This window comes from Erinaceus europaeus, chromosome 15 (genome assembly GCF_950295315.1).
Source record: "Erinaceus europaeus chromosome 15, mEriEur2.1, whole genome shotgun sequence".
Lineage (NCBI taxonomy): Eukaryota > Metazoa > Chordata > Mammalia > Eulipotyphla > Erinaceidae > Erinaceus > Erinaceus europaeus.
This window is the reverse complement of record NC_080176.1, coordinates 40,646,465-40,671,394: the sequence shown is the minus strand read 5'-3', so window position 1 is coordinate 40,671,394 and position 24,930 is coordinate 40,646,465. Positions and strand designations below refer to the sequence as shown.

At 42.1% G+C, this 24,930-nt stretch overlaps 1 protein-coding gene across 1 annotated transcript in view; it reads left to right on the top strand.

The window, feature by feature from the left end:
* Positions 1-24,930, top strand: part of KCTD1 (potassium channel tetramerization domain containing 1) — a 289,937-nt gene that overhangs the window by 11,478 nt on the left and 253,529 nt on the right. The window lies entirely within an intron of this gene.

Genomic DNA, 24,930 nt, shown 5'->3' with positions numbered 1-24,930 from the left:
CTCTATTCTTATTTAGCGCTGCTTTTCTCACAAACAGCCTTTTTTTTTTTTTTTTTTTTTTATCAACAATGTCTTTTAACCTTTTGTTACACCCATTCAAGATGGAGACACACCCTAGGTGTGGGCCGGAGAGGAAACCTCAGGCATGACAATAATTAGCATAGCCATTGTGCGATCTACCATTTCTTTTTTTTTTTTTAATTTTTTTTTTTAATTTAAGAAAGGATTAATTAACAAAACCATAGGGTAGGAGGGGTACAACTCCACACAATTCCCACCGCCCAATCTCCATATCCCACCCCCTCCCCCGATAGCTTTCCCATTCTCTATCCCTCTGGGAGCATGGACCCAGGGTCATTGAGGGTTGCAGAAGGTAGAAGGTCTGGCTTCTGTAATTGCTTCCTCGCTGAACATGGGCATTGACTGGTCGGTCCATACTCCCAGTCTGCCTCTCTCTTTCCCTAGTAGGATGGGTCTCTGGGGAAGCTGAGCTCCAGGACACATTGGTGGTGTCTTCAATCCAGGGAAGTCTGGCCGGCATCCTGATGACACCTGGAACCTGGTGGCTGAAAAGAGAGTTAACATACAAAGCCAAACAAATTGTTGAGCAATCATGGACCCAAAGCTTGGAAAAGTGGAGAGGAAGTATTAGGGAGGTACTCACTGCAAACTCTAGTATACTTCTGCTTTCTTACTTTGGTGCCATACTCCAAACTCAGTCAATTTCTGCTTTGCATTTCTACTTCTTTTTTTTTTTTTTACATGCATAACATTCCCCAGATTCCCATTTAGCAATACTACCCCCACTATTTCATTCATCATTTTTCATGGACCTGTATTCTCCCCACCCACCCACCCACCCCAGAGTCTTTTACTTTGGTGTAATACTCCAATTCCATTTCAGGTTCGACTTGTGTTTTCTTTTCTAATCTTGTTTTTCAACTTCGGCCTGAGACTGAGATCATCCCATATTCATCCTTCTGTTTCTGACTTATTTCACTCAACATGATTTTTTCAAGGTCCATCCAAGATCGGCTGAAAACGGTGAAGTCACCATTTTTTACAGCTGAGTAGTATTCCATTGTGTATATATACCACAACTTGCTTAGCCACTCATCTAGGTTTCTCATGGTTTTAGAGTTTAAAAAGGCAATAGATAACTGTTATTATTAGCAAGTTAGTTGGGAGTTTGGTTTTCTTTGACAATCCCTTGGTTAGGATTTACCATACTATACTTGTCCTTACCATGCTTTATGTCATTTAATGATATGTACTAATAACAGTATCTTAGATACTGACAAGAGCAAATGATTCTGATCTATCTGGTCTAAGGTAGTAGATTCTGGTTGTAGGTAACTTAGTTGGGTTTCTTTTAGCTTTTTTTTTTAAAGGTATTTTTAGAAATGCTTTAACAATTTAAGCCTAGTGTTAGGATTCAATCAGTTTACATATTTGAAACATTGAATGCTTAGACTACAGGAATATTCTGGGCACCTTTGTCAAAGATTAGATTAGGTGTGGGAACTCACTTCTGGGCTCTCAGTTCTGTCACTGGTCAGTGTGTCTATTGTTCCAGTACCAGGCAGTTTTAATTACTATGGTCCTATAACTCAATTTGAGATCTGGGAGTGTGATGCCTCCAGTTCTGGTCTTTTTTTTTAATATTATTTTGGTGAGTCTAGGTATTTTCTGGTTACAGATAAATATTTGTAGCTTTTGTTCTATTCTAAAAAAAATTGAGTGGGATCTTAAAGAGGATTGCATTAAATTTGTATATGGCTCTGAGTAGAATATTCATTTTGATGATGTTAATTCTTCTAATCCATACGCATGGACTATCTTTCCACTTCTTTGTGTCTATTTCTATTTCTTTGAATAAGGACTCATAATTTTCAACATATAAGCCTTTCTCTTCCTTCTTAGTTTTATTCCTAGATTTTTCATTGGTATAGTGAAAGGGATTGATTTCTGGATTTCTTCTTCTGACTTAACATTTGCATAAAGGAACACTACAGATTTTTGTATTTTAATTTTGTGGCCTGACACCTTACTATATCCCCTGATAATTTCCAGGAACTTCCTGCTGGATTCCTTAGGCTTTTCTATGTATACTATCATGTCATCTGCAAAAAGGGAGAGTTTGACTTCTTCTCTTCCAATCTGTATCCTTTTCATTCCTTGCTCTTGCCTGATTGCTATGGCAAGAACTTCAACATTATGTTGAATAGTAATGGTGATAGTGGGCAGCCCTGTCTAGTACCTGATCTGAGGGGAATAAAGCTTCCAATGTTTCACCACTGAGTATGATATTGGCTGTAGGTTTGCTGTATATGGACTCCACAGTGTTAAGGAATTTCCCCTCTATTCCCATTTTTTGTAGTGTTTTGACTACAAATGGATGTTGGATTTTGTCAAAGGCTTTCTCTGCATATATTGAGATAATCATGTGTTTTTTGGGTTTTCCTGTATTAATGTGGTAGATCACAATGATTGATTTACATATATGTGCTGCCAGGGATTGAACTTGGGACCTTGTGCTTGAGTCCAGTGCTTTATCTACTGCTTTATCTCCTTGACCAACTTACATATATTGAACCAGCCTTATATTCTGAGGATAAATCATATTTGGTCATGATGAACAATCATTTTAATATACTGCTGTATCAGGTTGGCTAGAAGTTTGTTCAATATTTTAGCATATATGTTCATGAGAGATATTGGTCTATAGTTTTCTTTTTTTGTTGTGTCCCTGTCTGCTTTTGGTATCAGGGTGATACCAAATATGGCTTCATAGAAAGTGGAAGGGAGTATCCCTGTGTCTTTAGTCTTTTTGGAAGAACTTCAAAAATAGAGGTATTAGCTCTTTCTTGAAGGTTTTGTAGAATTCATTTGTAAAATCGCCTGGTCCAGAACTTCTATTCTTGAGAAGATTCTTGATAAGTGTTTCAATTTCTTTTGCAGTAATAGGCCAGTTCATATTTTCTCATTCCTCTTGGTTCAATTTTTGGAAGGTTGTATGTTTCCATTTCTTCCAGGCTTTCTACCTTGGTAGCATGTAGTTATTCATAGATAATTTAATAATGTTAATTCACACATTTTTATTCTTTATTTCAACTTTTGTAGTCATATGATATGACTTTAGCATGAGCATAAATCATCCTATCTCTTAGTGTAATCTTTCCCAAACTTAAACATAAATCAATCTTCTACATGGTATTTTCTGGCTTTGTGAATATGGATTTTAGTGAGCACCAGAATTGTATGGAAAGCTTGTTAAGACACAGATTCCTGAGTGGAGGAGATTGCATAATGGTTATGCAAGAAGATTCATGCCTGAGGTACAGAGGTACAGAGGTCCAAGGTTCAATTCCCCACACCACCATAAACTATAAACCATAAACTATCATATGATAAGTAGTTCCCTTGTTAAAATAAACAAACATGCAGATTCCTGGCATCATCCAAGTTTCTGATCTGTGTGTGGCCTGAAATGTTACAGTGCTAACAGGTTCCCAATAGATGCTGATGCTATTGCTCTAAGGACCAAACTTTGAGAACATTTACACTTGAGGAACAGCTAGCACACGCGCTCGCTCACTCTCTCTCTCTCTGATTTAATATTGATTTACAGAATTATAAGACAACAGGAGTATAACTCCACACCATTCCCAATACCAGAGTTCTGAATCCCCATCCCCTCCATTGTAAGCTACAATAGTTTTCCTAAGGCTGCAGATATGAGTTAACTATTATTTCTACAACTGCCTGTTTATATTTGTATGTATTTGCCCATTTTTTAAAAATGGTCCAATCTTTTTATTCCTTTCCAAGTCACACATAAACCTATTTCTATATTCAAATGTCCCCCCCACCCCCTTTTTTCCTCTTCTCTCTCTGGGTCTGGGTTTGGGAAAAATTACTCGTTAAGGGATGGGATGATTTATGCTCATGCTAAAGTCCTATCGTATGACTACAAAAGTTGAAACGAAGAAGAAAAATGTGCAAAATGACATTGTTAAATTATCTATGGATGACTATATGCTACTAAGGAAGAGAACCTGGAAGAAATGGAAAAGTTCCAGTTCAGAGTCCACTGGTCATCTTTCCCCTGTCACTTCTCCCCTACTGGGAATATAGATCAAAATTATGTTGGGGGTACAGAAGGTGGGGTTTCTGGCTTCTATAATTGCTTCTCTGATGAACATGGGCATTGGCCAGTCAATCCATACCCCCAGCCTGTCTCTAGAGATACTCTCGGGGAGAAGTAATAAGGCTTTGACATCCAAATAAATCTTGGGAAGCTGTGCCCTCTTTTGAAATATTTTTAACTACAGTCATGTATCCTCTTAAAATGAATATGACAACCTTAGAATGAGTGATTAAATTAGTTTATCTTTATGCAAATGTCATAGAGTATACTTACACAAACCTAGATGTTGTAGTGTACCACAGAGCTCATTTGTACACAGGGGCTACCATCATAGATGAACATGGGTCAGTTTCCTAGAGTTATCCATCTGTAAATGAAGCAAACCATACATGTGTCAATTGTTTAATTCCATAAATGAATTTATTTTCTAACTCATGTTTTCTACATGTATTCAATCACTGGGCCCTTTATCTGGTAGAATCAATCAACACTCAGAATTACTATTCTTGAAACACATTCGGAAAGGCTGCCCTTGCTCACAGTGCCATGATGGGCTAAATATGAGTACTTGTCCTCTTCCTTCCACTTCATGGTGCCAAGTCGACTGCTATGGACAAAGCTTGGACATTTTATCACTTAGCATCTCTCTGGCTAATATCTGGCTTTGGAAACTCCCACCCCAGCATTCTCCTTTTGATAGGTCTCTTCTTTCCCTTCCTATTTACACCAACCCTTCTACAACCCTTTCTGCTTCTCTCCCTATCTCAATCATTCTCCCTCTTTAACTCCCTGCCTTTTCCCCCCTTGCCTTCTCTGCCTCTTTATTTACTCCAGTGCTGCAAAATAGAGTGTTAAATAAAATAATAAAAGATTACTAGGGCTGGGTGATGGACCTGACTGAGTGTGCGTATTACTATGTGCAAGGACCTGGGCTCCCCCATCTGTGGGATAGCAGGTGGGGGGGTGTTGAATCTATACAAGCAGTGAAGCAGGACTGCAGGTGTCTCTTTCTTTCCCTATCTCTCCTGTCCCTCTCAATTTCTCTCCTACCAAGTATAAAGAAAAGAAGAGAAAATAATAGTAATAATAGTAATAATAATGATAATAAAAGGAAATAGTGGCCCCTGGGAGTTATTGATTCACTGTGCAGTTACTAAGCCCTACTAATAACCCTAGTGGCAAAAAGGGGGGGCAGAGATAGCACAGTGGTTATGCTAAAGGCTTTCATGCTTAAGGCACCAGAGGTCCTAAATTCAGTCCTCCATACCACCATAATCTAGAGATAAGCAGTGCTCTGGTAAGAAGAAAAACTGGGAGTCAGGCAGTAGTGCAGTGGGTTAAGCACATAGGGCACAACGTGCAAGGGCAGGGTAAAGTTCCTGGTTTGAACCCCCAGCTCCCACCTACAGGAGGGTCACTTCGCAAGCAGTGAAGCAGATCTGTAGGTGTCTGTCTTTCTCTCCCCTTCTCTGTCTTCCCCTCCTCCTCAATTACCCTCTTTCCTATATAGCAACAATAACAACTACAATAAGGGCAACAAAATGGCTTCCAGGAGCAGTGGATTCGTAGTGCAGGCACCAAGCCCCAGCAATAACCCTGGAGGCAAGAAGAAAAATAAATAAATAAATAAATAAACTTACTTTCCTCATAAGAAGATAGATCAGAGAGGTAGCTCTTGATGCTAAAGCACCTAGAAGTGATATCAGTTAGAAGGTAACTATCTACTAACCAAGAAGAGAGAACCTTTATTAGAAACCGAAGTGGTTAGAACTATGATCTTGTGCTTTCCAGCCTCCTGAACTGTGAGAATTAGGTCTCTGAAAACTCCACCCACACCCTAGATACTGTCTTTTAACCAGACAATCTCTCTGCCTCCAGCTTCCTCTGCCTTTGCCTTTTCTTCCTGCCTTCTTGCACACAATCACTTCTCCCCACATCCTGCCCACTGCAATCTGGCTTCTCACACCTCCTGCCTGCATCCACTCCCTCAGAAATTGTACTTTTCTTTTTTAAATTTTAGCATCTTCGTTTTTTAAAAATTATCTTTGTTTATTGTATAGAGATGGCCAGAACTTGAGAGGAAGGGGAGATAGAGAGACAGAGACTCACCTGCAGTCCTGATTCATCACTCACAAAGCTTTCCCCTTGCAGATGGAAACTGAGGGCTCAAACCTGGGTCCTTGTGCACTGTAACATGTGCACTCACCACCTGGCCTCAGAAATTGTACTTTTCAAATCACCTTTTATTTTAGTGTATGTTCCTTTGTCTTTTTATAAAGCCTAGGATGTTCTAAAAGAATATGTTTTTCACTTCCCTTGAGACTGGAGCCCTTTGCAGTCTTTCAGTATTCCATGCCTCATAACTGACATTAAATACCAAATTCAATCTTTGTCCCTGAAACAAATCAGATTTCTCAGTGAAGTTATTATTATTATTATTATTAATTTCTTCCACTGAGTGTTTATTTCAAACAACTTGTGGAAACAGAGAATAAGCTATTCTGTTTCATATTTTTTTATTTATTTTTTATTTAAGGAAGAAAAAATTAACAAAACCATAGGGTAGGAGGGGTACAACTACACACAGTTCCCACCACCGGATCTCCATATCCCATCCCCTCCCCTGATAGTTTTCCCATTCTCTATCCCTTTGGGAGCATGGACCCAGGGTCTTTGTGGGTTGCAGAAGGTGGGAGGTCTGGCTTCTGTAATTGCTTCCCCACTGAACATGGACATTGACTGGTCAATCCATACTCCCAGTCTGCCTCTCTCTTTCCCTAATAGGGTGGGTCTCTGAGGAAGCGGAACTCCAGGATACATTGGTGGGGTCTTCAGTCCAGGGAAGCCTGGCCGGCATCCTGATGGCATCTGGAACCTGGTGGCTGAAAAGAGAGTTAACATACAAAGCCAAACAAATTGTTGAACAACTGTTTCATACTTTTTTCTACATTGGCACTGTTCATTTTCTGCCACTTCTCAGCTGGAATGGTTATAAGACTAAGGAGGATAGGACCTTGCCCTCAACTTGGATCAACAATGGTAGAGAATCTTCCATCCTCCAGAGGGAGGCTGGACAACATATACTCTATGCTACACCTGAGGAAGATGGGTTCTGATATTGGGGCAGCTTGGAACATTCCTACTTATGACCACAGAATGTGAGCTCAGATCTACAGGGATGCAGAGGTCACATAGGCTCCTAAGCTGAATATGGGCCCCAGATCAGATCAAATCGATGGGGTTTACAGTCAACAATATTTATACACCTTTCCCATATTTAGGAGCTACTCTCTTCCCTGATCCATCTTTCTGGTCCTTTTTCCAGCCATGACATCATCTCCCCAGACAATAACTTGGATCCACTTGCATATTAGATTTTAGGCTCAGGGGAAAGAATAAAAAAAAACTAATATATCCATAGGCCCTTTGGAATATAACTAAAATATGCCTACTAGCTATCTATAAAACAGAGACCCCCAATCTCTTCATGTGCACTATTCCAGCCTTTAGGTTCATGATTAGTCAACAACTTGTTTGGCTTTATGTGTTAACTCTCTTTTCAGCCACCAGGTTCCAGATGCTACCACGATGCCAACCAGACTTCCCTAGACAGACAACCCCACCAATGTGTCCTGGAGCTCTGATTCCCCAGAACCCAGCCCCACTATGGAAAGAAGGAGGCAGGCTGGGAATATGGGTTGATCTGTCAACACCCATGTTCAGCAGGGAAGCAATTACAGAAACCAGACCTTCCACCTTCTGCACTCCACAATGACGTTGGGTCCATACTCCCAGAGGGCTAAAGAATAGGAAAGCTATCAGGGGAGGGGAGGGGATACAGAGTTCTGGTGGTGGGAATTGTGTGGACTTGTACCCCTCTCATCTTATGGTTTTTGTCAGTGTTTCCTTTTTATAAATAAAATTTAAAAAATAAAATAAAAAGACTAAGGGGGGATGATAGTTTTTTATGTCAAGATTGGGACTATTCTCTTTCTGTGGAAAATGTCCCTTCTATATTGTCTTCTCTCTTTAACTATAATCCCATTTGACACTGTGTATTTAGTGGGATATGGCCCAGACACATGCTTTCCAGGCACCAAGCTCCTGGGGGAAAGCCAATGTCATAGTCCCCTGGGTGACCTGTGATACACAGACTCCAGTCACATTTTCTACAGGGCAGGTGACAGGAGGCAGAAGTGAGGGACCAGCAATTCCTCCCACTTCTTTGCTACCATGATTTCTTCCAGTGCTTTTGACTGATGATGGAAAATACCTGGACTGCCTCCACCAAAACCCACAGGGAGAGCTCCAAATCCCCACCCGTCACTGAAGAGATTTAAAAGCAACTTTGGGCTGGAGATAGCATAATGGTTATGGGAAAAGAAAGAAAGAAAGAAAGAAAGAAAGAAAGAAAGAAAGAAAGAAAGAAAGAAAGAAAGAGAGGGAGAGAAAGGGAAAGAAAAAATAAAGGGAGGAAGGAAGGAAGGAAGAAGAAAAAAGGAAAAAGAAAAGGAAAAGAAGCTTTTTGTGCCTGAGTGTCCAAGGTCCCAAGTTCAGTCCCATGCACTACCATAAGCCAGAACTAAGCAGTGTTCTGGTAAAGGGTGGGTGGGGAAGAGTCTTTAAAAAACATCCCTACAGTGTATGGGAGAGCAGCAGGCGGGAATGAAGCAGCATCTGTAAAGCACTGTGCAAAGAGCCACATGTTGCAACTGCTCAGAAAATGATAGTTCCCATTATTAATGCCATTGCCATCCTGACTACTACTGCTCAGCATGCTTGTATCTGCCTATATGTAGACAGACACATAAACACATGTGTGTGATGAATACATAAAATGACTCCCCACGGGATCTAAGAAGAGGAGGGGAGCTCGAAATGAAGTTGTGAAGTTTTTGGTGGAATTGTGTTACCTGCCATTCTAGCTGCCTGGCAAGCTAGTGAAAAGCCACTGAATTATGTGTCCATGAGGGGCAGACTGTACCCACCTTAATCCCACAAGATCAATGAATGCCAGACAGAGCTAAAAATGGCTGGGCAGACAGGTGCTCCAGGATGAGGGGGCTTGTTATCAACAGGAGTAAGGAGGATAGAGTGAAGGATACTCCAGGACTGGGGGGCAGTGAGAAAGGGAACATGAACAAAAGATCAATCTGACTCTTGGGCAGCTAAAAAGTGCTCAAGAAGCCAAGTGGCAAACGGACAGGGAAGAAAATGCCACCAGAATAACTCAGGAAGCTAGGACTGAGCTTAAGTGGGCAGAGGCACTTTCTGGCTGCGGAGTTTATCCTTGTTGTTTTTTTCTTTAAATCTAAACCATACAATTCAAATCGTGTGCTTTGCAAGACAAGCAACCAATGAGAAGCTTTTAGTGGGACACTGTGGGCTCTAAGGAGGCATGAACCCTGTGGAGGAAGCAAGATAACTAACTGTCAGTATCAGAATGTGAGCATTCTGGAGGCCAGGGGACCAGCAGGCTAGAGAGACCTGCTAGAGGTTCTGAGAGAAAAAAGAGAGTGTGGGATGCAGAGACTCAGTGTACTAGGATGGGAAACTGAAGAGGACAGTGAAAATGGATAGAGGGGAATGTTTTAAAATGCTGTAGGGGAGTGGGTGGTGACACAGCTGACAGAATACACATGCAACAATCCACAAGGACCCAGATTCAAGCCCCTAGTCCCCACTTGCATGGAGGGAAGCTTTAAAGGCAGCAAAACAATGCTGCTGGTGTCTCTCTTTTTCTCTTCTGCTCTACTTCCCTCTCCCATCTTGATTTCTCTCTCCCTCTATCAAGTAAGTAAAAAAGTAAATAAAGTGTTTAGATGATCTTGGAACATGGCCAGAAGATTAATCCAGCTGTTGTTGGAGTCTGGGAAGGAGCGCAGTCAATCCAGGGAACTCTTTGTGTAGACATCTGGTCCTGCTCTATGAGATCTACATTGTAGTTGCTTAGATCTAACCACCGCTGTCTGCCATGTAGCTCCTTTTCATGATGGAAGATTTTTCTTTTCCTGTGGAGTCTGATTTCACTGGCCCCTGCACCCCCAAGTTGAGTTTTTCATTCTGAAAAAAGAACCAGAGGAATTGTGAGACTCCACACTCCCAAGAGCATCACCTGGTGCTGTAGTATTCCCATGCGGCACCAAGGCGGCTCCAGGCACACTCGTGGCAGCGTCAGGTGACCTACCCCGTGAGCTATCTGGATGACCTTATTTTGTTTTTCCTTTACCTCATCACCTTTTCTCCTTAGATAATACTAAATTTTCTGCCATTGCCCACTGGTTTATTATTATTTCTTAAATTTCTCTTTGTGCTCACCAACTCTATATCCTTATATCACCTGCCATTTTCTCCAACCAGACCCTTAAGCTTTCTTTTTATTCTGTCCATTCTTCTGAGGTGATCTCCTGTTCCCTGACTTCAGTGCACACCATGCTGAACACTCTGTTTCCATTTGAATCTTTTGTTTTTTTCTGCCATGAGAATTATCTCTAGGGCTTGATATCTATATGACTCCTACAACCACTTTCCTTTCTTTTCCTTTCCCTTTTTTTCTTCCTTTCTTTTTTGATAGATGTGAGAAACAGAGAGAGATCAAGAAGGAGAGACAGAAGGAATAAACACCTGCAGCACTGCTCCATCCCTTATGAAATCTCCCCCCTGCAGATGGAGACCCAGGGCTTGAACCCTGGTCCTTAAGCTTGGTAACCTGTTTGTTCTACCAAGTGCAACACCACCTGGCCCCTCCAACAGAGTCTTTAATTACACTGTGAACAGATCCACCTAGTTGACTGCCCTGTTTACCCAAACATTTCTCCCCTGATGACTCTTTTTTCTGGGTGCTAAATAAAGAATACTCAGGACTTTCCTTCAATCCTTTCTTGCTCTCAACTTCTCTCCAGACACACAGTGAGTCATCAAGATCTTATTTCTTCCTTTAGGAAACCCTGGACTCATTGCTTCTCCCTCATTCTTCCTCTTAAAAAAAGGAAAGCAATTATTTATTTACATAGAAGAGACACACACTCAGACACCAAAGCACTACTCAATTCTGGCATGTGGGGCTGCCAGGGATTAAACCTGAGACCTCAGGGGTCATAAGCATGAAAGTCTGGTTTGCTACCCCTGCAATATCTCCTGGCCCCTCATTCCTCAGTTTCTGTCTCTTTAGCGTGACCAGATGTCACAGCTTGACTTCCTCCCATCATATGTTCTGATCTACTCCTCACCTCCACTGTTCCTCATAATGACACCAAAATTTCTTCTAAAACCCCAATTCAGAAAATTGGGGGGAGGGGAAGAGGGGAATGGCAAACTATTTTGAACAAAAAGTTAACATTAACGTGCGTGTGTGTGTGTGTGCTGTGCTGTGTAACCCACCAGGCAGCAATGTGACCTAGAGGTTTAGAGCATGGAGGCTGTACCAGTGCTTGATCTTAAGCCCAACTATTTTTATTATTAGTGATTAATATTGATTTACAAAATTATAAGATAGCGGGGGTATAATTCCACACTGTTCCCACCACTAGAGTTTTGAATCCCCATTCCCTCCATTGGAAGCTACAGTAGTTCTCTTAGGTTCGAGATATGGGTTAATTATTATTTCTATAATTATCTGTCTGCATTTTTATATATTTGCCAATTTTTTTCCCATGGCCTCATCTTCTCTTCCTTTCCAAGTCACACCTACACCTATTACTCCTTCCAAATGCCCCTCCTCTTTTCCTTTTCTCTTTCTGGGTCCTGATGGAATTGGTGTTCAGAGCCCTCTGGTCATCTTCTCCCTATCACTTCTCCCTTTCTGTGTTCTGGAACCTTCTCCAACTGCAGGAAAAAAGGCTTAATTTCACAGCAGTGACAGGCTACCGCTTCCCATTAAATGATGCTGAGTATCTTAGTCACAGCCCAGCTTCCCACTGTTTCTAGTTCTTGAAGTCAGCAGAGGGGAGAGTGACCATGCTAGGTGGGCTGACCCTATAATAGACTATCCCTGTCCTGCCTACTTACAGCACCTCCTCCTCACAGCTAACCTCAGCTCCACCCCCAGCAATCTGGATAGTCCCCATGCCATTTGAGAGAACACCCTGAGTTATTCACAGCCACTGGCATTCACATGAAGTCAGAGTTAACACTCTGGTGCTTTTTCATCATCCTGTGAGAAATCTGCACTGGGGCTTAGAGCACTTGAGGCCTAACTTGGATCAATCCAAAGGACGTGAAGTCTGGAGGAGGTTAGAATGAAAGAACAAAATGCAGAAGACACCGGGATATCTCCAAGTACCTTGCAGAGGGAGAAAAAAAAAATCACTTAAGCAATTGGAAAACACAGATGATGAGACTGAAGTTATCTCAGGTGTCCTTGCAGTTGGTGAGTTGACCGACAGAGGGCATGGGTTAGAGCACTAACCACAGAGCACGCCCAGCAGGTCTGAATTCCTATTTCACCTCCCACTTGGTGTGGAATCAAAGGAGTTGCTCAGCCTCCTCAGTTCCCTCTTTTTATAATGGGGTGGTGAAAGTTGAGAAAGTAGAATTTCACGCTGACAGTGCCATGAGGCAATGATAAAATTCCTATCTACCAGGGAGCCATCCATTGAAGCCCTTTAAATGATATGTTACAAAAATTATCACAAAAACAAGAGTTTAGAAAAGTGGTGGTGTCCTTCTGCACCCCCAGAGGGGGAGAAATGTTAGGGGAAGATGACCAGAGGGTTCTGAACTCCAACTGAATCAGGACTCAGAGAGAGAAGAAGAAGAAAGGAAGGGCATTTAGAAATAATAACAGGTCTGGGTGTGACTTAGAAAGAAAGAGAAGGCAGGGAGAAAAAAATGGACAAATATATCTATAGTTATAGAAATAACAGTCAACCTATATCTGTGACCTTGGGAGAACTACTGCAGTTTCCACTGGAGGGAATGGGGACACAGAACCCTGGTGATGAGAATGGTGTGGAATTATACACCTGTTAATCTCATAATTCTGCAAATTAATACTGAATCACTAATAAAAAAAAACTTAAAAAAAAGAATAGTGGTGGTTGTGGTGAGGTGCAGAGAAACAGCATGATCATTATGCAAGACATTTCCATGCCTTCCATGCCAGAAGAGATCCAAAAAGGCCAAGAAACACATGAAAAAATGCTCCAAGTCTTTGATTGTCAGAGAAATGCAAATAAAGACAACAGTGAGATACCACTTCACTCCTGTGAGAATGTCATACATCAGGGAAGGTATCAGCAACAAATGCTGGAGAGGTTGTGGAGTCAAAGTGACCCTCCTGCACTGCTGGTGGGAATGTCAATTGGTCCCACCCCTGTGGAGAACAGTCTGGAGAACTCTCAGAAGGCTAGAAATGGACCTACCCTATGATCCTGCAATTCCTCTCCTGGGGATATATCCTAAGGAAGCCAGCACACCCATCCAAAATGATTTGTGTATACCTATGTTCTTAGCAGCACAATTTGTGCCATGTGCACTTAACCGGCTGTACTACTGCCCGACTCCCAGCAGCACAATTTGTAATAACCAAAACCTGGAAGCAACCCAGGTGTCCAACAACAGATGAGTGGCTGAGAAAGTTGTGGTCTATATACACAATGGAATACTACTCAGCTATTAAAAATGGTGACTTCACCATTTTCAGCCCATCTTGAATGGAGCTTGAAGAAATCATGTTAAATGAAATAAGTCAGAAACAGAAGAATTAATATGGGATGATCTCACTCTCAGGCAGAAGTTGAAAAAACAAGATCAGAAGAGAAAACACAAATAGAACCTGAACTGGAGTTGGTGTATTGCACCAAAGTAAAAGACTCTGAGGTGGGTTGGGTGGGTGAGGGGGAGCACAGGTCCAAAAGAATGACAGAGGACCTCGTGGGGGGTTGTATTGTTATGTGGAAAACTGAGAAATGTTATGCGTGTACTAACTATTGTATTTACTGTCAAATGTAAACATTAATCCCCCAATAAAAAAAAAAAAAAAAAAACACTGCCATGCCTGAGGTGCTGAAGTCCCAGGTACAATCCCTGGTACCACCATAAGCCTGAGCTGAAAAGTGGCTCTGGTCTCTTTCTTTGGGTCTTTCTCTTGTATATCTCTCTCTCAATAAAATTAAATAAAATACTGCTTTCACACACACAAGAATAGTGGTTATGAGTTGAGGAGAGGGTATTAAGGAGAGGGGAGTTAAAGGTTATATTTAGCTATGAGTAGCATTTGATACTCCAAGGCATAGTAGCATGGTGACTACAGCTGATGACACTGTCATATTATTGAAATGTACTGAAAGAGTAGAATTTAAATGTTTTCACTATAAGAGATAAAATCAAAGCCATATTAGAAAAAAAGGGGATTCCTTTCAAAATGTGTACTACAGTTGTGTTTGCCAAGTATACTACAATAGAACCAGGAAAAAAAAAAAACGTCTAAAAAAATGTATGTCGCCTGGGTGGCGGTGCAGTGATTGAGCTTTGGACTTGGATGCACAAGGTTCTGACTTCAATCCCTGCACTACGTATGCTGGGCTCCTGCTCTGTTCTCCCTGTCTCCAATCTCCTATCTTTATATCATGGCATACATAAAATAAACTTTTTTTAAAAGTACATACAAAAAGTACAAAACAAACAAACAAAGAAAAACTGAGTTGCTCCAGATCCATGTGTTAGCACCATCCTGGCAGTCCTGCACATACACACACACACACACACACACACACACACCACTGCATCAACCCATGGGAGTGATTTGCTTTCCAGGCTGCTCTCTGAACCCAGAGCCCACACCCCCTTGCAGGCTCAAGGGACCTGGTGTGTTGGCTCTGTCAGAAGGGCTTAGAAAATTCCAGGGAAGGATCATGATTGGTCAACAATTTGTTTGGCTTTGTATGTTAATTCTCTTGTCAACCACCAGGTTCCAGATGCTAGCAGGATGCCAACCAGACTTCCCTGGACAGACAACCCCTCTTATCCTATGGTTTTGTCAATGTTTCCTTTTTATAAATAAAGTAAAAAAAAGTTCCAGGGAAGTCAACATGAGTGTCTAAGGCACTGGATATCCACCAGACTAGGTCATGACAGCCCTGACTGTGGTGTTTCTAAGGGTTACTATGCGTTTCTAAGTGTTACTATGAGTGACACAGAACAGAGGATGATTCGTCACAAACACAAGTGATGGCCGCTTCTTCTGGCTAGTGTGTGTGACTACACTTCTATAATGCCAGTGTTTTGTTGTTGTTATTCTTTGCTGATCTTTCTTTTTCTTTTTTTTTTAGTTTATTTATAAAAAGGCTACACTGACCGAAACCATAGGATAAGAGGGGTACAACTCCACACAATTCCCACCACCAGAACTCCATATCCCCTCCCATCCCCTGATAGCTTTCCTGTTCTTTATTCCTCTGGGAGTATGGACCCAGGGTCATTATGGGGGGCAGAAGGTAGAAGGTCTGGTTTCTGTAATTGCTTCCCTGCTGAACACGGGCATTGGTAAGTGGATCCATACTCACAGCCTGTCTCTCTCTTTCCCTAGTGGGGCAGTGCTCTGGGGAAGCGGGGCTCCAGGACATATTGGTGGGGTCATCACGAAAGTCAGGTTGGTATCATGTTAGCTCTGGAACCTGGTGGCTGAAAAAAAGAGTTAACATATAGAGCCAAATAAATTGTTGGCTAATCATGAACCTAAAGGCTGGAGTAGTTCAGATGAAGAGTTGGGGGGGGGGGGCGTGTGTTTCTGTTTTGTAGATAGTTTGTAGGTCTATAAAGGACCCATAACTATACTAGTTTTGTTGGGGTATCTTTCTCTCTTTTTTTTTTTTCCTGAGCCTGACATCTGATATGCAGGTGGATCGACATTATTGTCTGGGGAGATGATGTCATGGCTGGAAAAAGGACCAGAAAGCTGCATCAGGGAAGAGAGTAGCTCCCAAATATGGGAAAGGTGTATAAATATTGTTGACCGTTATGCTGAGGCTTCTTTATCTGAAAGTACCAGCAAGGAGTAGTGAAGCTCCAGTGGCAGCAGAAGAGGCAAGGGTAAAGAGACAGACTGAGAAGCAGACGCCACCATGCTGAAGCTCCCCGCAGTGCAGTGGGGACTTTGTTCCAACCTGGGTCGTGGGCATGGAAAAGTAGGCTTCCTCCCAGCTGAACTATTTTGCCAACTCTACAGCTGCAGTTCTATTGTCTAGTGCTCCTTTACCCTCTTGCATAGCAACAACAACAATAATGATAATTGGACTAGGGAGACAGCATAATCAAAAATCAAAGATGTTCATGCCTGGGGCTCCCGAGGTCTCAGGTATGATACCCAGCAACACCATGGCCAGAGCTGAGCAGTCCTGTGGAGTCTCTGTGTATATTTCTCTCTGGAGCTCTCTCTTATTACAATAAAATAAAGAAGACATTTAACATAAAAGTCATATTTAAAATATTTAACCCAGATGCCAAATCATTAAATTGTCCTTGTACCTGCATGGCACCCAATCCAGAGCTGGCACCTCAGCCCTAATCCTTCTGACCAGATCCCAGAAAAAGCCCAAATACTATAACCAGTGCTTCCAACTCTATCATCTGGTAGCCCATGTGTGGCCTGCAGGAAGCTGAGTCAATCTAACTTTCAGTTACCAGAGGAGTGTACCTGGTAGTCAGCATAACAGACGCAACATTATAAGTCTACTGTGGGAATTAAAACATTCACATCAAGCTGGAGTGTTGTGCCCTCTCATTATTTGGTGTAATTCAGAGTCTGTCTCCCCCATTTACTGTGTGTTGCCTGGTGGTTCCTTCTTCCTCTTCAGATATCTGTGGATCAGTGGCATGGTTATCACCTGGAAGCTTGTTAAAGATTCAGCCTCTTGTTACCTCTCCTGGATGGAGTCCAAATGTGACTTTTTACCAGACCCCCAGGTTGTCTGTATGCACATAACATTTATTTATTTTTTTAATTTTCATTTTGTTGTAATTGTTTTTAATTTGATAGGACAGAGAGAGATTGAGAAAGAAGGGGGAAAATGAGAAGGGTTGAGAAAGAGAGATGCCTGCAGCCCTGCTTCACCACTAGTAAAGCCACCCCCTTCTGCAAGTGGGCATCAGGATTTAAACCCAGGTCCTTACACATGGTAAGGTGTGCACTCTACCAGGTACAGCATCACTCACCTAGTGCACATTCATTTTTTTAAAATTTTTATTTATAAAGTGGAAATACTGACAAGACCATAGGATAAGAGGAGTACAATTCCACACAATTCCTGCCACAAGAACTCCATATCCCATCCCCTACCCTGATAGCTTTCCTATTCTTTAACCCTCTGGGAGTATAGACCCAGGGTCATTATGAGATGCAGAAGGTGGAAGGCCTGGCTTCTGTAATTGCTTCTGCTGAACATGGGCATTGGCAGGTCAGTCCATACTCCCAGCCTGTCTCTCTTTTTACCTGGTGGGGCGGGGCTCTTGGGAAGCAGGGCTCCAGGACACATTGGTGGGGTTGTCTGCCCTGGGAAGTCTGGTTGGCATCATGTTAGCTTCTGGAATTTGGTGGCTGAAAAAGAGTTAACATATAAAGCCAAACAAATTGTTAAACAATCATGAACCTAAAGGCAAAAATATTGTGTATGGAGATTTGGGGTCTCCATTTTGGAAAAAGCTATTGTACGTCTATTTTAGGTATATTCCAAAAGGCCCATGACCCAACTAGTTTTTGCCTGCACCTGACATCTAACATGCAGATGACTTAAGCTATTGTCTGAGGGGACGGTGTCATAATTGGAAAGAGGACCAGAAAGTTGGGTCGGGGAAGAGAGTAGCTCCCAAGTATGGGAAAAGAATATAAATACTGTTGACTATAAACCCCATCGATCTGACCTGGGGCCCACAGTCAGCACAGAAGCCTATGGTGCACATCAATTCTAGAGAAGATCCACTCTGTCCTATAATGGAAGCTCTCACTCCCTGCAGACACAGCACAGCTTGACTGATGTAGGTCGTTGCACCCGCCAAACAGCCATCCAAGTCAAGATGGGAATCGCAAGGGACTTTCCAGCACCGACTCCAGGCAGATCAGGTCAATAGGGATATGTCCAAGTCTGAGAGACTCAGCTTTCTTAAACAAGCACAAGCACAAGCATCTCCAGTAGCGAGAACACATACATTCGCAAGCAAGATATTGCCCCCCCTTTGTCATGAGGGTTATTGCTGGCACTCAGTACTTACAGAATGATGACACTGTTTCTAGTGGCTCTCCAACCCCATCTTTCTTTCTTTTTGATAGGGACAGAGAGAAATAGGAGGAAGAAAGAAAGAGAGATAACCTGCAGCACTGTTCCTCCACTTGTGAAGCTTCTGTGCTGCAGGTAGGGACCAGGGGCTTGAATCCAGGTTTTCATACAAGAGAGAGAGAGAGAGAGAGAGAGAGAGAGAGAGAGAGAAACACTGGGTGCACCTTATTCTTCTCTTCTTAGTTTCTCACCAGAACTCTGTAGAGTGGGGAAATTACTGACTGTGCCCCCACACACACACTTTATTTTTGTTATTTTTTAGATTTTCTTTCTCCAGGGTTATCGCTCAGTGTGAGCACTATAAATCCACTGATCCTGGAGGACATTTTTGTTTCTTTTTTAGATAGGACAGAGAGAGGGGAAGAGAAGACAGAGAGGGTGAGAAAGAGATGCCTGCAGACCTGCTTCACCACTTGTGAAGTGGCCTACCTGCAGGTGAGGAGCTGGAGATTCCTGAGTGATCCTTGCACGGGTCCTTGCGCTTTGCACCATGTGCACTTAACCTGGAAGCTACTGCCACTCCCCTACCCCCACCAAATACACACTTGATAGAGAAATTTTATGAAGGCTGAGCCTTAGAAATAGTGCTTTCTTTGTCTAATGATGCAAATAAGCAGGGCTAGGAATGAGGGGAGAGAAGTGAGACACTTACTTTGGGCACTCTAATTTTAGGAGTTATAGGAATGTCCTAGAATCAAAATAAATGATATTTTAATGTAAGAATGTTTGAAATACAAAGCAATGTAAAAAATGTCTATGATAAGCAAAATGATAAAAATTTTCAATAAAAAAACATACAAGACTGACCCCTCTTATCCTATGGTTTTTGTCAGTGTTTCCTTTTTATAAATAAAAATTAAAAAAAAAGAACCATTTATCTACACCAAGTAGAAAAAAAAAAAACATGCAAGGCTAAAGAAACCAGCCCAACCTCCTAGAATAGTGGCTTGCAGCCTGAGTCAGTCTCTGTCTCTCTGTCTCTCTCTCTTTCTCTCTCTCTCTGTCTCTCTCTCTGCTGCATTTTTTTGGCCTCCAGGGTTATTGCCCACAGCTAGGTGCCTGTACCATGAATCCACTGCTCCTGGAGGCTATTACCTTCCCCCCTTTTTTTTGCCTTTGTTGTTTTACTTTGTTGTAGTTATTATTATTATTGTTATTGATGTAATTATTGTTGGATAGGACAGAGAGAAATGGAGAGAGGAAGGGGAGATGGGGGGGAGCGAAAGATAGACACCTACAGACCTGTTTCACCACTTGTGAAGTGACCCCTCTGCACGTGGGGAGCCAGGGCCTTGAACCAGGATCCTTACTCTGGTCCTTATGCTTTGCGCCATGTGCGCTTAGCCCACTGCGCTTCCACCCAACCTACAGCTGCAGGTTTAATCCCTGACATCTTTTTTTTTTTTTTTTAAATATTTATTTTATTTATTTATTCCCTTTTGTTGCCCTTGTTGTTTTATTGTTGTAGCTATTATTGTTGTTGTCATTGTTGGATAGGACAGAGAGAAATGGAGAGAGGAGGGGAAGACAGAGAGGAGGAGAGAAAGATAGACACCTGCAGACCTGCTTCATCGCCTGTGAAGCGACTCCCCTGCAGTTGGGGAGCCGGGGTTCGAACCGGGATCCTTATGCCGGTCCTTGTGCTTTGCGCCACGTGCGCTTAACCCGCTGTGCTACAGCCCGACTCCCCTCCCTGACATCTTTTATGCTGGCTGAGCAGTGTTCCGATTCCATCTTCTGTCTCTCTCTCCCTCTCTCTCTCCCTCTCTCTCTCTCCCTCTCACTCCCTCTCCCCTTCCCCTCCCCCTCCCCTCCCCCTCCCTCTCCCCCTCCCTCTCCCCCCCTTTCTCTTTCTCTCTCTCTCAAACATTTAAGTCTTTGTGGATAAGAAAGGAAAATACAACTGATATTAAAGTGAGGTGACTGAAACTGAGCCACACAAGTGCAGGGCTGAAATTTGTATTTAAGTTTTTTGCACAAATTTTTTTTTCAAATATTTCTGTTACTTTTTTAACTTCTTCCCAACTCTGTCTGGATCATGATTATAAGTTATATATATTATTTATTTAATTCCTTTTTTTTAAAAAAAAACATTTATTTATTCCCTTTTGTTGCCCTTGGGTTCAAGCTTCCAGTCCCCATCTGCAGGGGGCAAGCTTCATGAGCTGTCATGAGTGCTGCAGGTATCTCTCTGTCTCTCTCCCTCTCTCTCCCCCTCTCTAACCCTGTCTCGCTCTGTTTCTATCATAATAAAGAACAAATGAATAGATAAGGAAAAGTGGCTGCCACGAGTGGAGGATTCATTAGTTACCAGTCATCAGCACCTGCCAATTTTCTGCTCCACTAAGTCCCAGCAATAATTTTGGTAGCAAAAATAAACCAAAAACCAAACCTAATTAGGTTGCTAGGAATTACAGAACATCAACAACAATAGCAAAATTCTCCCCTGGACATTAGCAAATGAATCCATGCTCCCAGCCTGTTACTATCTTTCTCTAGTGGGGCAGGGCTCTGGAGAGGTGGGGTTCCAGGACATACTGGTGAGGTCGTCTGTATATAGATTCAACTAGAATCAGGAATTTTCTATCTATGCCCATTTTTAACTGTTTTGATCAGAAAAGAGCCTGAGTATGTGGCAGTGGGCAACAGTGGCTTCTGTATTGTTGTTTTCGTGATCAGACACCAGTTCTGTTACCCACCATTGGTTTTGCTCCATTCTTGTGAATGTCACTACAATGAAGAAGAAAAAAAGCAAATACATCTCAGGATTACTATGAATTATGACATTACTACCTCCTGAAAGGGTCTCAGGGATCCTCAGACCTTTATGAACCACACTTGAGGATCTACTGCTGTACAGAGGTCAGGCTACCTTTCTGTTCTTCCAAAGGGTTCATGAGATCTTTCTCACCTCAGAGAATTTGCCTGTGCTTATCATTCTGGCTGAGAAGCTAACCCTACGACACTTTGCTGCTCAGTTTACCTCCTGACCCTGAGGACTTCAGTTTAAATGTCTCCTCCCCACAAAAGCCTTTCCTGAGTCCAGCACTTGACTCTTCTCTCTGTCTCATGGTTTCTGTGCTTTGTCCTCTCAGCCTTGACACTGCCACAGCTCTTACTATAATCTTCATTTACAGATTAGTTGTATGTTTACCCACAGATATCTGCTCCCACCAGAGTATAAACCTGACCTTGTGCAACTTCTGTGTCAGCATTTTTTTATTTTACTTTCCCTTTTGTTGCCCGTGTTTTGTTGTTGTTGTTGTTGTTATTGGTGTCATCGTTGTTAGGACAGAGAGAAATGGAGAGAGGAGGGGAAGGCAGAGAAGGGGAGAGAAAGATAGACACCCGCAGACCTGCTTCACCGCCTGTGAAGCGACTCTCCTGCAGGTGGAGAGCCAGGGGCTCCGACCCGGATCCTTATGCAGGTCCCTACGCATTGCGCCACGTGCACTTAACCCGATGCACTACAGCCAACTCCCCTGTGTCAGCATTTTCTCCCTCTGTTATACAGCATCCAATCACAGTTATTGAATAAATTAATAAGTGAGTGATCCCCCACCCCCTTTTCTTCCCCACCAGGTTGTCACTGGGGCTTGATGCTTGTACCACTCCACTACCCCTGATGGCCACTTTTCTTCTTTTTCATAAAAAAGAGTAAAAGATAGGAGAGAGAGAAGGAAGAAGGGACAGTGAGATAGAGAGAAAGGGAGCTCATGCAGCACTGCTCCAGCATTCACGAGGCTTCACCCCTACTGGGGCAGGGCAGGGGCTTGAATCCCTGTCCTTGTACATGGTAGCATTGCAGCCTACTGGGTGAGCCACCACTAGGCCCCTGAATGATTTTTTTTTTTTTTTTTTGCCTATTTCTGATTAGTTCAGTTGCTTAGTGAAAGGCATGAGTTGGACTTAACCTCATCTTTTAATACTCTAGTCATCAACTTTTGCTTCATAAGCTCATGTGCAGATAAACTGGAATAAAGGTTGCAGGTGAACAAGGGTGAATCCATCATTATTAATAGGGAAAAAGAATCCAAATTCTGTCCCTTATAAATTTTTTGTGGTGTTGTTATCATCTACAAAGTCAGAAAGAAAACTACAGCACTTCCCGATCATTTGAGACCTACTTAAACTTCCTGAGACAGTGAAATCATTCTTATTTATTCAGTTACTAAAAGTCCCCTGGTCCCCCAGCAAATACACATGCCTTGCAGAACCTTGAAAAGTCATCAAAAACTCTCCAGCAGTTATGAGCCATAGTTTAAGGAAACCTCTGAACTAACAAAATTATCATTATGTCCCAGATTTAAACCGAATGGTGGTGATTATAGTATATACACTGCAGTTCTGGTTGGGAGGGCATTTTAATTAGAAACCTCTATCTTGAGGCTCTTATAACTCCACCCCATACCCTCACCCCCCAAAAAAAAATTCTTTGGGATGAAATTTCTAATGCTGTTTTTCAGCCTAAAGGTATGTTTTCTTGTAAAAGTTGAGTAAGATTCTATTTTTGAAACTTGAAAAAGGGCAAAAAGGAGGGATTTTACCACTTAAGAAATCAGTTGGATACTCTTGCTAATTTTTCCCCCTCAAATGCAAAGTGCTTCCTTTAGTACTTTAAAGTTGTTCTTCTTAGTGCCTTTGGCATGCTTGAAGAAATGTGGTTGCACTATTATGAAGTTGTTCACAAAATGTATATTGCTCATATGAAAATTTATTCCTTCTCCTGAAAAGAAACTTGCATAGAGATCTACATGAGGAATTATAGTCAAAGACAGGTCTGTGAATAAGTGGTGTGTGTGTGTGTGTGTGTGTAATAGGTACATTGACACTTTACTGATGGAAAATCTTCAGTCAACCACATGGTACTTGCTAAAAAGATCCTAAGAATCATTAAGTCTGGGAGGCTGGGAGGTGGTGCACCTAGTTGTACAGAGGTTTCCATGCTCAGAGATATGGGTTCAAACCCCACTTCCCATTTGCATGTGGGGAAGCTTCATGAACAATGAAGTAGTTCTACAGGTGTCTCTCTTTCTCTCTCCCCTTCTCTCTGTCTCCACTTCTCCTTTTACTTTCTCTCTATTCTATCAAATAAAATAAAAAAGGGAAATTTTATTTTTTTTTAAAAAAATCATTAAATCTGGACCCTTGCTTTACAGATGAAATAAGTAAGAACTATAATGGCACATGAGTAGTTTAATCCAGACCAAAAAAAAAAAATGGGGGGTCAGGTGGTAGCACAATGGGTTAAGCGCACATGGCGTGAAGTGCAAGGACAGGCATAAAGATCCAGGTTCCAGGCTCTGGCTCTCAACCAGCAGTGAAGCAGGTCTCTGGGTGTCTATCTTTCTCTCCCCTTCTCTGTCTTCCTTCCCCTCCTCTCTCCATTTCTCTTTGTCCTATCCAACAACAATGACATCAGTGATGACAACAACAATAATAATAATCACAACAACAATAAAACACGGGCAACAAAAAGGGAAAAAATTAGTCTCCAGGAGCAGTGGATTTGTGGTGCAGGCATCAAGCCCCAGAAATAACCCTGGAAGCAAAAATAAATAAATAAATAAATAAATAAATAAAATGAACAATTAGTGTTCACTTCAGCAGCACATCTACTAAAAAAAAATGAGCCATTGAAACACCTGCCCTTATAGGGAACACAAACTCCTGACATGAATGTAAAAATCTATGACCACTTTACCATTCTGAAGGGGAAAGAGGGCATCCATCCCTGGGACTGTTATAACTCTTATCACTCCTACAAGATCATTTGCCTGCATCCAGTGACAGGAGTGGGGACCAGAGCATTAAACAGATGGGGGTATTTGGGTGCACTGCTTTATCTCCTTTCAGTCAGTCACAGGAAAACAATTCCACCAACAAATTTCTGGGCCCAGAGAGAGAACCAAGGAGTTGTTCCCTTAAGGTAGTGACTCCATACTACCTTAGCTTTTTATCAAAAGTGCTCAGGAATTTTGGGCCTAGGCCAGACAGTCATTTTTCTTCTCAAATCAGATTGCTAAAATGCAGTTATATGCACAAAATTCAAATGCAGTGGCAGAACTTAAATCCAAATAAATGCTAAATTGCAAAGAGGGTTTTTTCCTCCAATAATTTGCTGGTCCCAACTAGTTTAGGGGACAGTCAGGTGACCAAATTGATATTTTGTCACAATGGAATATTTCCTTGGAGGGTCAAGTTTCCACAAAGGGGATTTTCTGCAACTATATAAGAACAGAGATGGGTTATAGTAAAAAAAAAAAAAACAAACAAAACAAAACAAAACAAAAAACTCCGGATTGGTGGTAACACAATGGGTTAAACGCACATAGTGCAAATTGCTAGAACCTGACCTGCACAAGTATCCTGGTTTGAGCCCCCGGCTCCCCACCTGCAGGGGGGTCACATTACAATCAGTGAAGCAGGTCTGCAGGTGTCTGTTTCTCTCCCCCTCTTTGTCTCCCCCCACTCTTTCCATTTCTCTCTGTCCTATCCAACAACAATGAC